Source organism: Rattus norvegicus, chromosome 2 (assembly GCF_021556685.1).
Source record: "Rattus norvegicus strain SHRSP/BbbUtx chromosome 2, alternate assembly SHRSP_T2T, whole genome shotgun sequence".
Lineage (NCBI taxonomy): Eukaryota > Metazoa > Chordata > Mammalia > Rodentia > Muridae > Rattus > Rattus norvegicus.
In genome coordinates, this window is record NC_141535.1 from 184,518,134 (window position 1) to 184,530,636 (window position 12,503).

General features: G+C 42.8%; 1 non-coding gene across 1 annotated transcript; it reads left to right on the forward strand.

Moving 5' to 3' along the window:
- The first annotated feature begins 4,056 nt into the window (after nt 1–4,056).
- LOC120101375 (small nucleolar RNA U89) lies at nt 4,057–4,265 on the forward strand. Its single transcript, XR_015679552.1, has one exon. It is a non-coding gene; the product is annotated as a small nucleolar RNA U89 (small nucleolar RNA).
- Nucleotides 4,266–12,503: the final 8,238 nt, after the last annotated feature.

Genomic DNA, 12,503 nt, shown 5'->3' on the forward strand with positions numbered 1-12,503 from the left:
TCTCTCGGAATCCCTCATCCCCTACCTTGAATATCACACCCAGCTAAGGGGCCAGGATTCCCCTGCCCTCAAGAGGTTCTTTCCTATATAATCCAGACATTATTTGTCTAAATATTACTTTTGCCTAACATTCTCCTGTCTTTCCTCCGGAGTCTCTAGTGTATACAATCTAATTTTTTCAAGATTTATTTTATGTGTATATGAGTAGTATATATGAGTATATTGAAGCTGTCTTCAGACACACCAGAAGAGGGCACCAGATCTCAGTATAGATGGTTGTGAGTCACCATGTGGTTGCTGGGAATTGAACTCAGGACCTCTGGAAGAGCAGTCAGTGTTCTTAACTGCTGAGCCATCTCTCCAGTTTTGAACATGTCCCTGTGCTGCTGCCGCTGCTGCTGCTGCTGCTGCTGCTGCTGCTGCTGCTGCTGCTGCTGCTGCTGCTGCTGCTGCTGCTGCTGCTGCTGCTCCTCCTCCTCCTCCTCCTCCTCTTCCTCTTCCTCCTCTTCTTCCTCCTCTTCTTCCTCCTCCTCTTCCTCCTCTTCCTCCTCCTCTTCCTCCTCCTTCTCCTCCTTCTTCTTCCTTAGATGTATTTATTTGGGGCTGTTCTCCCAGAGAACCCAGATTTGATTTTCAGAACCTACTTGGTGGCTAATAACCATCTGTAACTCCAGTTCTATAGGATCTGATGTCCTATTGCAGTGTGGGCACCAGCCACATACATTCTGCGTCCATACATATAATAAAATAATGTCTAATAACATATAATAATAATTACTAATATTGCTTTTCATTTTGTGTGATGGGTGTTTTGCCTGCTGGAGGTGTGCAGGACATGCATGTAGTGTCTTTCAAAGCCAGAAGAAGGTGCTGTATCCATTGGAACTTAAGTTACAGATGGTTGTAAGCCACCATGAGGATGCTAGGAACCATCAGTGCCTTTGGCAGGAGCAGCAAATGCTCTTAACCACTGAGCCATCCCTCCAGCCCTTGTTTGTTTTTAAGTCACCATTCTAGTTTGAGTTTTTTTTTACAGACCCACTTTCAAGGGTTCCTAGTCTCTTCCCACAGCCCAGCCTAGACCTCACTATCCTGTTGTGATGGACTCTTGCTTGCCAATCTGACCTGATCTAGAGTTGCCTGGGAAGAGAGTCTAGTTCAGGTTGGCCTATGGACGTGCTTATACAGGAATTTGGCTAACTGAGCTGAGACAAGCACTCTGATTATGGGTAGCTCTATTTCATGGGCTGGACCCTGAATTGTATGAGAATCAGAGAAAAATAAGTGAGCAGAGAAATGGTCGTGCGTGCACTCTGCCTCTTTCTCTGCTCCTGCTCCCAACCTGCTGAGCTGCTTCAGGTTGTTCCTGCCTTGGCCCCGCAATAGTGTGCAGTAACCTGGAACTGCAACTCAAATAAACGTTCCTGTAGCTGAGGGCTTTTCCACCCATGCCCTACTACTTGGGGGGAGGGGTTTGTGGGGGAAGAACCAACTCAGATGTTTAATATTATTTACAAACACCCAGGCCGTAAGCTAGGCCAATTCCCCGACTAACAACCAACTTATTATGTCTTTTACTCTAATCTGATGGAAGCTTTGCTCCCTCTCTTATGTGCCTTTTTGTCAGGTTTCCCACTTGTGCTGCTGGAAGTGCCCTGCCTGACCCTCTCTCCGAAGGAAGTCCTGCCTTCTAATCTTGCCTCAACTTATTGGCCATTAGATTTTAATTGACAGATGCTTCTTCCTCACAGAACACAGAAGATTATCCCAAGACCTTTTCTAATTTGTTGTTGTTGTTGTGATATTTCATCCCAGCAGTGGAAATGATGCTAACACAGTCTAGGCTGGCTTCCAACTGTTAAACTTCTGCCTCAGCTTCCCAAGTATTAGGCTTAGAAGGAGGTACCATCGGATCATCAGCTAAGTTCATAAATTTAAGTTTTGCTGGTTAACTCATACACTCAGTGTTTATTTACATAGTTTTGTTTCTTTTAATTCTACAATTCCTATTTTATTGTTTTGCTTTGTTTTGTCTGAAATGGTCTCACTCTGTGGCTCCTCTAGAACTCACTGTGCCACTCAGGCTGGTTTCAAGCTCATGAACCTCCTTCCTCAGCCTCCCAAATGTCGAGATTACAGTTGTGAACTACAGCTCGCAAGTCATTGCTCTATTGGATACAATTCTGTTTAAACTTGACTATTTTCATCTGTATGGCTATAATGTCTCTCTACATCACTCATGTGTAAGTCATAGGTGTTTTATGCTTTTTTTTTTTAAATTTATCTTCTACATGAGAGAAAACATGAAACTTGTGTCTGGATTTTCTTTTTTTTCTTTCTTTCTTTCTCTCTCTCTTTCTTTCCTTCTTCTTCCTTTTCTTCTTTTTTTCTTAACATGATGTCCTGAAGTGCCATCCATTATCCTGAAAATCACACAATTTCATTCGTCTTCATGTCTGACTTTGATCGTGTGTGTGTGTGTGTGTGCGCGCGCGCGCGCGCGCGCGTGTGATATTCACTCACCAGTTGACAGGTACCAAAGATGATGGATTCCATGCCTCCCTACAGTGAGTAGTATTGTATGGGCACGCAAGTGTTTCTTCTGTATTCTGGCTTCACTTACTTCAGACAAATACCCCAAAGTGTGGTATAATTGGACCAGGTCTATTTTATATTATGTTTTATTAACATGTGTCAATTATACACAATAATGGGTTTAATTATGGCATTATCAAACATGTATACACATAGTCTGATAATACTCATCCCTTATTGGCTTCTCATTTGCCACCCGCGTCAAGCCATCTCACTCCTCTTTGTCCTCTTCCCAGTTAGTTCCTCAAGTGGCTCCTCCTGGAGAAATGCTTAGCTCTGGTTCTGGGTCTCTTAGGTAGGATACTTGGGTCCCTTCGGGACATCTAGTTCTCTTCCTTCTCTCTCTATTGTCTGTCGTTGGTGCACCAATCTGTCCATGTCTGTCAGTTTATGTCTGGTTCTGTTTTGTTGTTTGTTGCTCTATGCTCAAAAGAAAAAAAATGGTTAAAACTTTATCTGCTGGTCATTCGCCCCTTGATTTAGTTTTAACTTGTTTCAAAAATAAATAAATAAAAGGCAGGCTCAATTGGCCTTTGGAGCCCTGCACCTGGCACCTGTCGCTAGGAGTCAGCACAGCCGGAGAAGCCCTGCCAAGGGCTGACTGTCTGCCACTCTTAAAGGGGCCAGCAGCTTCTTGGCTCCTATGGTAAGAGAGCTGGAGGCTGCTTTTCCTAGAAAAATCTCTGTGACTGTGATTATTGGATTCAGCAGATGACCAGGTGCTCCTCCCTTGAAATTACAGCTAGAAAAAGTAAGAATTTTGTTTGGTTTAACTAAGTAAATATGTGCAGGTACTTTATTTTTGTTTCTGACTGGTTTTAAATGTATGAATATGCTTTACATGTCTTGGTTATAGATTATTGACTTATAAGTTATTGGTTATGATTAAAACTTTGTAGCATTGGTAAGAGGAAGTTGGCTTAAAACTGAACTCAGGGGGCTGGGGATTTAGCTCAGTGGTAGAGCGCTTACCTAGGAAGCGCAAGGCCCTGGGTTCGGTCCCCAGCTCCAAAAAAAAGAACCAAAAAAAAACAAAAAAAAAACAAAAAAAAACAGGGTTGGAGTCATTCAAAACAACACGTGACATGAGCCAACTCAGGGAAACTGGTCTCTATAGATACCTCTAAATTGGGTAATATTTTATGTAATTATTATCCTAGAAACAAGACTTATAAAAGATAGGATTTAGGGCAGTGTCTCTCTGTTGAGGTATTAGAGCGTTCATGTGCAGGAACTGGCAGTCAAACTTTGTAGCACGGGGACGATGCACTTGGTGTTTTTGGAAAGATTGGCTTGTTTGTTGGAGGTTGAGTTTTGCTTTCCAAAGTTGTGGTTGTGCTCTGGTGCTGCGAGGGAAACTTGAAGATTGTGATTGAACTGCCGGTGCAGTGTGCAGTTGGAGCACAGGCTCAGGATTCCAACTCACACATATTTGTAATTAAGAAAGAAATCTGGGGGCTGGGGATTTAGCTCAGTGGTAGAGCGCTTACCTAGGAAGCGCAAGGCCCTGGGTTCGGTCCCCAGCTCCGAAAAAAAGAACCAAAAAAAAAAAAAAAAAAGAAAGAAATCTGACTCCCTGCTGTAAGGCCAGATCAATAGCACGGCTGGCCTCACCTCTGTCAGCTGCCACCATAGCACTGGCAGCATCCTGTAGGGAGGCCCACAGGAGTAGCCATGTGAGCGCAAACCTCGAATTTGACAGCCCAAAGAGCTCTTGGTGGAGGGTGGGGAAATTGTCACAGATGTAATCTGGCTCAGAAGAATCCTTAACCATGTCTACTCACCTTGGAGAAGCACTGAACAAGAATCCTGGGTATATCAAGCTCCAAAAGATCCGGGCTGCCCAGAAATCTCTAAGATGATCGCCACATCACAGAACCGGATCTATCTCACAGCTGACAACCTTGTTCTGACTCTACAGGAAGAAAGCTTTACTCGGGGAAGTGACAGCCTCATTAAGGGTAAGAAGTGAGTGTGGACATCAAGAACCCCACCACCAGAGAAGTTGGCACACTTCTCCAGTTTGGAGGAGCCAGCTAGGGGGTCAAGCATAACCCACCCTGACCCAAGCATCATGTGATGGATTCTTCTGTATCTGCTCTCTTGGATTAAGGAAGACTGAAGACCAACCCTTTCAGAGGGGTTTTCCTCCTTCCTGTATTGGCGGGGGGGGGGGGGGGGGGGGGGGGGAGAACAGGAGGCAGTGTGATTTCTCAGTGATTTCCTGTAGTGTTGTCCCTCTCCCTGAATGGGGGGGAGATAACCACCATGCCAGGAAGTCTCAATAAAATTTTTATTACTTAAAGTAAAAAATAAAAAAAATTAAAAAAAAATCAGGCAGGCAGAGATTGTTACAGGGTTTTAAGGGTTAATGAGGCTTGTCCACTCTAGCTGCCATTCCAGGAAATGAATATAAAATTATTATGGATTTGGAGGCTTGTTTTTATACAATCCTTTTCATCCTGGTGACTGTGGGAGGTTTGCATTTACTGTGCCTGCTTATCATTTTAAAGAATCCATGGAGCGATATCATTGGAAAGTTTTGCCTCCAGGAATGGCTAATAGCCTACATTATGTAAAAACTGTTGTCACTGCTTCAATACAAGAAGTTAGGACTTGGGGTTGGGGATTTGGCTCAGTGGTAGAGCGCTTGCCTAGCAAGCACAAGGCCCTGGGTTCGGTCCCCAGCTCCGAAAAAAAGAAAAGAAAAGAAAAAAAGAAGTTAGGACTTTGAATATTTCTGTGTACATTATTCATTATATGGATGGTATTTTATTAGCTGATCCCTCTATGTAATTCTCAAGGACAAGGTATTGTGAAACTGTAAAACAATATCTTCATGGCCTTGTTGGGCACCAGTGGGAGGAGTAGCCCTTGGTTCTGCCAATGCTGGAATCCCCAGTGTAGGGGAATGTCAGGGAGGGGAGCCAGGAAAGGATGGATTGTTGGGTGGGAGAACACCCTCATACAAGAAAGGGGAGGGATGGATACGAAGTTTGTGGATGGGAAACTGGGAAAGGGTATAACATTTGAAATGTAAATAAAAAATCCAATAAATAAATAAAAAAATAAAAATAAAGAAAACAAAAAAACAGTATCTTCATGAAATAAAAAAGGGGGAGTTATAATACCATATAACACGCAATTATTTAAAATCATGCTCTATTTATTTTAAAATTTGGATGCCAAGGAACACTCTGAGTGTCTATGGCACCCTACACCTAGGCAGACTTGTGCCTAGGTGAAATGGAAGGATCCACTCACTGGCATATGGCATGGTCCTGATCAGGTATTAATTGGGGAAGAGGGCATGTTTGTGTTTTTTCTACAGGATGCTGCAGGAGTGTGCCAGCTGCCAGAGTGACTGGTGAGGCATCCTGAGGCCGGTAAGAACGATGCTGACCAGTGAGCTGCTGAGTGCCCTGACCATGGTGACAGGGAAGCTGTATTGGACATACGCTCCTGACCCACCTTTGCTTGCCTATATTCCAGACTGGACACGCTGCCTTGCTTCAAATTTTAGACCTTGTGGGACAGAGAACATGGAGACTGTGGAAACTGCCTTCAAAAACTTAACCAAAAAAGTTATGATTCCTTTCTTTCCTTTAATGTGACCAGTTATTCTGGTCTAGAAATCAATTCAATATTGGAAAAAAGAAAATGGCAGTCTTCACCGGAAGGCTGGTTCTGGACATTTTCAGACGTATTTGGAGTTAGTTGCAGTTCTTTATGAAGTTACATTTGCGGTGGATACAGTTGGAATAGGACCTAGATTTCAGCAAGTGTCAGTGCATGTGCCAAGGCTCCTACTCTTCTATTATTTGGCCATGCTAAAATTCTGTTTCTTCACAGTATTTAATGTAACTTGTGTTGATGTACACGTTCTAATTGTCAGTGTGTTGAGGTCTGCCATGTCTGGTATGGTGGTCTATCAACCAACTTTTGCTTTATCACCTGTGAGTATTACAGGACATTGGTATTCTGAAAAAAGCTTGCAAATACTGGAAGAAGTGAGTCAGGCTGTAATAGAGGCAAGAGGGCAGTGGGATGGATCATTGCTGATATAGCAGCTTTAATTATTGCCTTAACAGCTAGCACCACTGCTCTGTAATTGCTTTGACACAAGAAGTTAAGACAGCTATTTTTGTTAATTGTTTAGCAAAACATGTTAATAATGTTATGAGTATTCAGGATTTAGATAGGCATTTGGAACAATGGGTCGATTCTCTTTATGATACTATTCAAATTATTATAGAGTTTAAGAGTAGGCAACCATCTTGAGTGTCATGCTAAATACCAATGGATTTGTGTTACTTCTAAAATTTACAGTGACAGTCACTAAAATTGGGAAAAAGTTCAAAGCCACTTGCAGAGTACTTAGCATAATTCTAACACCTCTCTGGATGTTTTAACTTTGCACACATAGATTATGAATTTAAAGACTACTGCTACACTGAGTTTTAATGCTGCAGATATTGCATACATTTTACATACAATAATAACAAATATGGGGCTGGAGAGATGGCTCAGCGGTTGAGAGCACTGACTGCTCTTCCAGAGGTCCCGAGTTCAATTCCCAGCAACCACATGGTGGCTCACAACCATCTGTAATGGAATCTGGATGCCTTCTTCTGTTGTGTCTGAAGACAGCTACAGTATACCCATACCATACATAAAATAAATAAATATTTAAAAAAATAACAAATATGAAAACTATCAGGTAATATTTACATTATAATGTCCAGTCCATATATTTTGACAAACTTGGAGAAAGTACTCTCTATCCTATCTTGGTGAGTTCAGAGTTCTGTACCCAAATTAATTTCTATCATAGCTTGCTTTAAACAATCTAAAACATCTTAGATCCTAAACAGCTTAAACTTCTTTTTTTTCTTTTTCTTTTTTCTTTTTTCTGGAGCTGGGGACTGAACCCAGGGCCTTGCGGTTGCTAGGCAAGCGCTCTACCACTGAGCTAAATCCCCAACCCCCAGCTTAAACTTCTATATGAAACTATAACTCTATAATCTTCAACCCCATCAGAGACCTGAGAAGGAACATATATTACCTGAGTATGCAGGAAGTGCAGGCTAGCGCTTCCAGAGCTGTAGAACTGACAGACAGCTGACCGACTGTTACCCTAATCCCGAGTCATAGGAGCATAGGAGCATCGTCTTCAGCCTCTGGCCCAGATTATCTGACAGACTTTCTGTGAGGCGGGAAGGATTGGACTGCCGGGTCCTTGTAAGTGAATCCTGTTTGTCCGGTTTGGACAGCATTCACTGTCAGCAGGTGAAGCAACGGCAGTCTGGCCCAGTGGTCGCCGGCCACATTTGAAGCAGGCTCCATAAAGAGATTCTTCAGTGCTCATCATCTTCTTTGAGGCAGAATGGGGGTGTGGCCAGGAGCAGACATGCCTCGTGAAAAAGCTTTAAAATAATAAACCATCTTTAAATACCATATTCCGTAGGTCTCTGAGGTTTCTGAATACTATGTCTGTCTGACTGTCTGTCTGTATGTGTGTGTGTGTGTGTATGTACCTACCTACCTACCATCTACCTATCCATCACACGTCTGAACAGGTAAACATTGCTTGTTTCTAGCTATTTAATATCTGTTCAATCTAGGAAGCATGTTTTTTGTGATCACTAGTCTAGTATCTAACATGACTAAGAGCTCGATTGACCATTAGCTGACATTGCTTACTTATCCTAAACAGTTCGCAATCACAGTTTATAAAGGACTGCAGCTAGACTTTGTATTATTTCAATTAACTGCATAGGTCCATACCTTATAAGCAGTTGAAGCATAATATACAGTATATTGTAACAAAAATAGCCATAATTTTTTGTATCAATATACAAAGATTTATACCAATGTAGTCAAAATACAACTTCAATTCTGAATCAATATACAAAATCCATACCAATGTAAGATTATTGGCTTATAGAATACCTTTTGGTTTAAGAGTAAATTTAATGATCTATCCTTCTTTCCTATACATGTATACATGGGCCAGTCCATGGTTTCTACTACATATGTAGCAGAGGACTGCCTCATCCAGCATCACTGGGAGGGGAGGTGCTTGGTCCTGTGGAGGCTTGATGCCCCAGAGAAGAGTGAGGCAGGGGTGTGTGGGTAGGTGATGGAGCAACCTCTTAGAGGCAAAGGGGGAGGGGGATGGGATGGGGAGTTCATGGAGGGAAGACAGGGAAAGGGGATAACATTGAAATGTAAACAAATAAAATGATTATAAAAAGAAAGACAAGAGGTCTGGACAGATGGCTCAGCGGTTAAGAGCACTGACTGCTCTTCCAGAGGTCCCGAGTGCAATTTGCAGCAACCACATGGTGACTCACAACCATCTGTAATGGGATCTGATGCCCTCTTCTGATCTGTTTGAAGACAGCTACAGTGTACTCATCATATATAAAAAAAAATTAAAATAAAAAAAAGAAAATTAGCTGTGACATTTGCTGTCCAATCTCTATGAGCTGTGAAAATGTAGGCTTACACAAAGTACTAATTGGAACAGTTTGAAAGACTGACAAAGTGGGCTAGCTGCTTTGAAGTTGTCCTGGAAACACGTTTTTGTGGAAAGCAACTGAGGCTGTCTGAGGCTGGATCACTTGGGCTACCTGTCTTGTCTTTAGTGTTTGCTCTGCAGACATAGAAACTCTCACAAGTAGCATGCATTTCTGTAATAAATGTGTGGACTGTGCGGTGTGCACAGATCAGTCAAAGTTATCTGATCTTTATTTGAGCAGGGGAAAGATATGTGTCTTTCTTTCTAAGCTGGTTTGGACAGGATAACCAAGCTGCAATGTAAATCTTCATCCATGCCATGTGGGAGGGTAGCACGTGACAATAGGTCAGAGGACTCCACAGCCAAGAGCCATTGGCTATGAAAAGACATTCGTGTCTTAGCCAGTCTTAGAACTGCTCCCATTAGAAGGATCAGCATACATATTACCTGCCTTGTTGGTATTGCTGTCTCTCTTTTCTTTTCTAGCCAAGATCTTCGGAGTATTCTGCCCCCACCCTGTCATATCTGATTTTGACCGGTTTGGAAGGAATCCATCATTTTTCTTCTCCCGTTGCAACAAGAGCATATTATCTTCCCCAATGCAACACATTTCCTGCCTGCTATTCTGAGGTTATAATCTATCTCTGGTGTGTGTGTGTGTTGGGGGGTACTTTGCTACCCCTTTCTGTTAATATCTCTTTTTTACATCTGTTTCTGTATCTATTAATCCTTTGGTCTCTGTGGAGTATTTTTTAATCTACTGAAGCTGCTCTGGTTTTGATTCTGGGTTTTTAACGTCTAGTTTTGGAGCAGTGATGCTTAGCTGTTCTGCGGATGAGTTTCTTGCTGTTGGTTTGAAGTGCCTGACATAAATTTGATACCAGCCAGGGTCTCTGGGGCATTTCCCAACAAGGGTTGCCTTTTTTGTTCCTTGTTGGTCTATTCTCATTAATCCAGTATTGGTCTTTGCCACATCTTCTGGATATCCCAGAAGCCTGGGGCCTTCTTTTTGGGTTATCTCCAGAAAAAAAAAACTTGTTCTAGGAATGCCTTGTCTGTAATCGTCAATGACCTACATATACGAGCCATAAGGCTGACCCTTCCACGTCTTGTACATTGCATAGGAAAGGTTCTCCCTGAATCATTATTGTAGAAGAATTTATCCTTAGGAGCCACTTGTTTACTTTAGGGAATGGTTTGATCTTTCACAGCCACAGCAATAGGCTTTTCTTGTGTGTGTTATAATTGTTCACCCAACCATAACTCAATTGTGAGAATTAAGCTCTTTATCTGCACTAGTTTTAATCCTTTCATAAAGAATTTCAGATCCAGCCCTTAAAGATCTAAAAGGCTTTTTGCATTCAGCATTATCATTTTCAAAAGCTAAAGATTTAATTAAAATATGTCTAGCAGTTGGATCTGATGTTGCTCTACTTAAAGCTGTAGTTAATTAAAGTGGAAACTTAAGGGTCCTTTGGAAAGTCTGTTGGATGGTGTTTTGCTGGGGCAAACACGTGAAGGAACGTTTAGCTGAAGAAGACACAGGATAGAGAATGTTCTGCTAAACCAAGCACATGAAACGACATATGATGAAGGACTCTTAGCTAACAGCACAATGTATTGGTCCGCCTTAAATTTTGTAGTTGAGCTGCATTTGTTGGGACTCCATAAAGAAAAACGCATCAAAAACGTCCTGGTGGTGTGCTGCAGTTTCTTGCCACTTTCACAGACTTGGGCTGATTGGCAGAGTGACATCAGCTGAGACAGACACTGGTGCTGAGGCAAGAACCGTGAAGGACTCCTTTGGAGGGTCTAAATAGGACTCCATGGACAGTCACAGAGGCTGAGCTGGGCTGGCTTATAAGAGCTAGCTGTGTAACACTTGTGGGTCTAGCGTGCCTGAGAGAACTTCTGGTGTTCCTCCTGGTCCCTCCTGCTGACTGGAGCTGAGACAGAGGCCTGGCTGTTTCTGCTATGTGGTGCCACTGCTGCTGACTCATGTTTACTACCCCAACTCAACCAACCTGGACTGCAGATGTATCCGGGAAGTGTTTGAGAATGGATCGAGCTGCCACTGCTGACCTGTGAACTGAACTGCCCATTTCCAGACAACACAGACAGGAGTTGCTCCAAAGAATCTTTCTAAACAGGCCCAATTCGCCCATATCCTTTCTTTCCCACTACCTCTAGTGGGTGACGGTTTAAAGGAGAGGTTAAAGCATTTAAGAACCATTAAAAGCATTAAGCATTAAGCATTAACCATTAAAACCATTAAAGCATTAAGATAGGATTTGAAAAAATTACAGTTCCAGTTAATCTTTGTAAAAGTCAGTGGAAGACTCATTTTAACCCTGGGTCATCTTTATAAGTGATTCAGCTCGTCCCTGTTGTTCAACCTTGTCCCAACTTTTAAGGCTATTTGTATGACGTTGTCAAAGCATCATCAAAGGCAATCTGAACCCTCATTCAAACTATGGACATTCACCTAGTAATTGATCCTTGGCAATATCAATGTCTCTGGTCCTATCGGGTTGCTTCATGAGTAAAGCCTCATCTTTCCACCATGTCAGTCTTTGGAAGTGAGGGTCAGACTTTAGGATGGCTGTCATCAAACCTCTCTGATCTTTTGGAGTTATATGACTATGTGTAGCCCAGTTAGTTAGTGTCTGTTTGACATATGACGAATGTAGGCCATAACTCATTACTGCTTCCGTAAACCTCTTTAAGTCTGGTGCCTCTATAGGCTACCTTTTGAATTCTTGATAACCCTGTGGCGCGCACACACGCACACGTGCACACAAATGGAAGCCAAAGGACTCTTTAGTCTGATTTAGCAAGCACTACCCACTTTTTTGTTTTTGGTTTTGTTTTGTTTTGTTTGTTTGAGGCAGGGTCTCACTCTGTAGTCCTAGCCATCCTGGCCCTCCTGGAACTCACTATGTAGACCAGGCTGTCCTCAAACTCACAGAGATCTGCCTGCCTCCCTTCTGGGATTAAAGGTGTGCTTGACCACACCAGCTTCATTCTTGTTTTACAGATTTGTTTACTCTTGTGTTATGTGTTTGGATTTTTGTCTGAGTGTGTGCAGTGCCCCAGGAGGCTAGAAAAGGGTGTTAGACAAGCCCCCCTCCCCGATGTTGAGAATCAAACCCAGGTCCTCTGTAAGAGCAGCCGGTGCACTTAGCCACTGAACCACTCTCCAGTCCTTGCTTTCTTTGACATGGGCTCTCCTACTGTCCGGGCTGACCCTTCTCTTCCCCTTCTCAAGTTACCGACACGCGCCAGCACACCTGCTTCAGGCGGTGCTAGGTTTCCATCCCAGGCTTCACAAACACCAGACCAGCGCGCTGTGCACTGAGCAGCTCCCCCAACCCTCAATAACCCT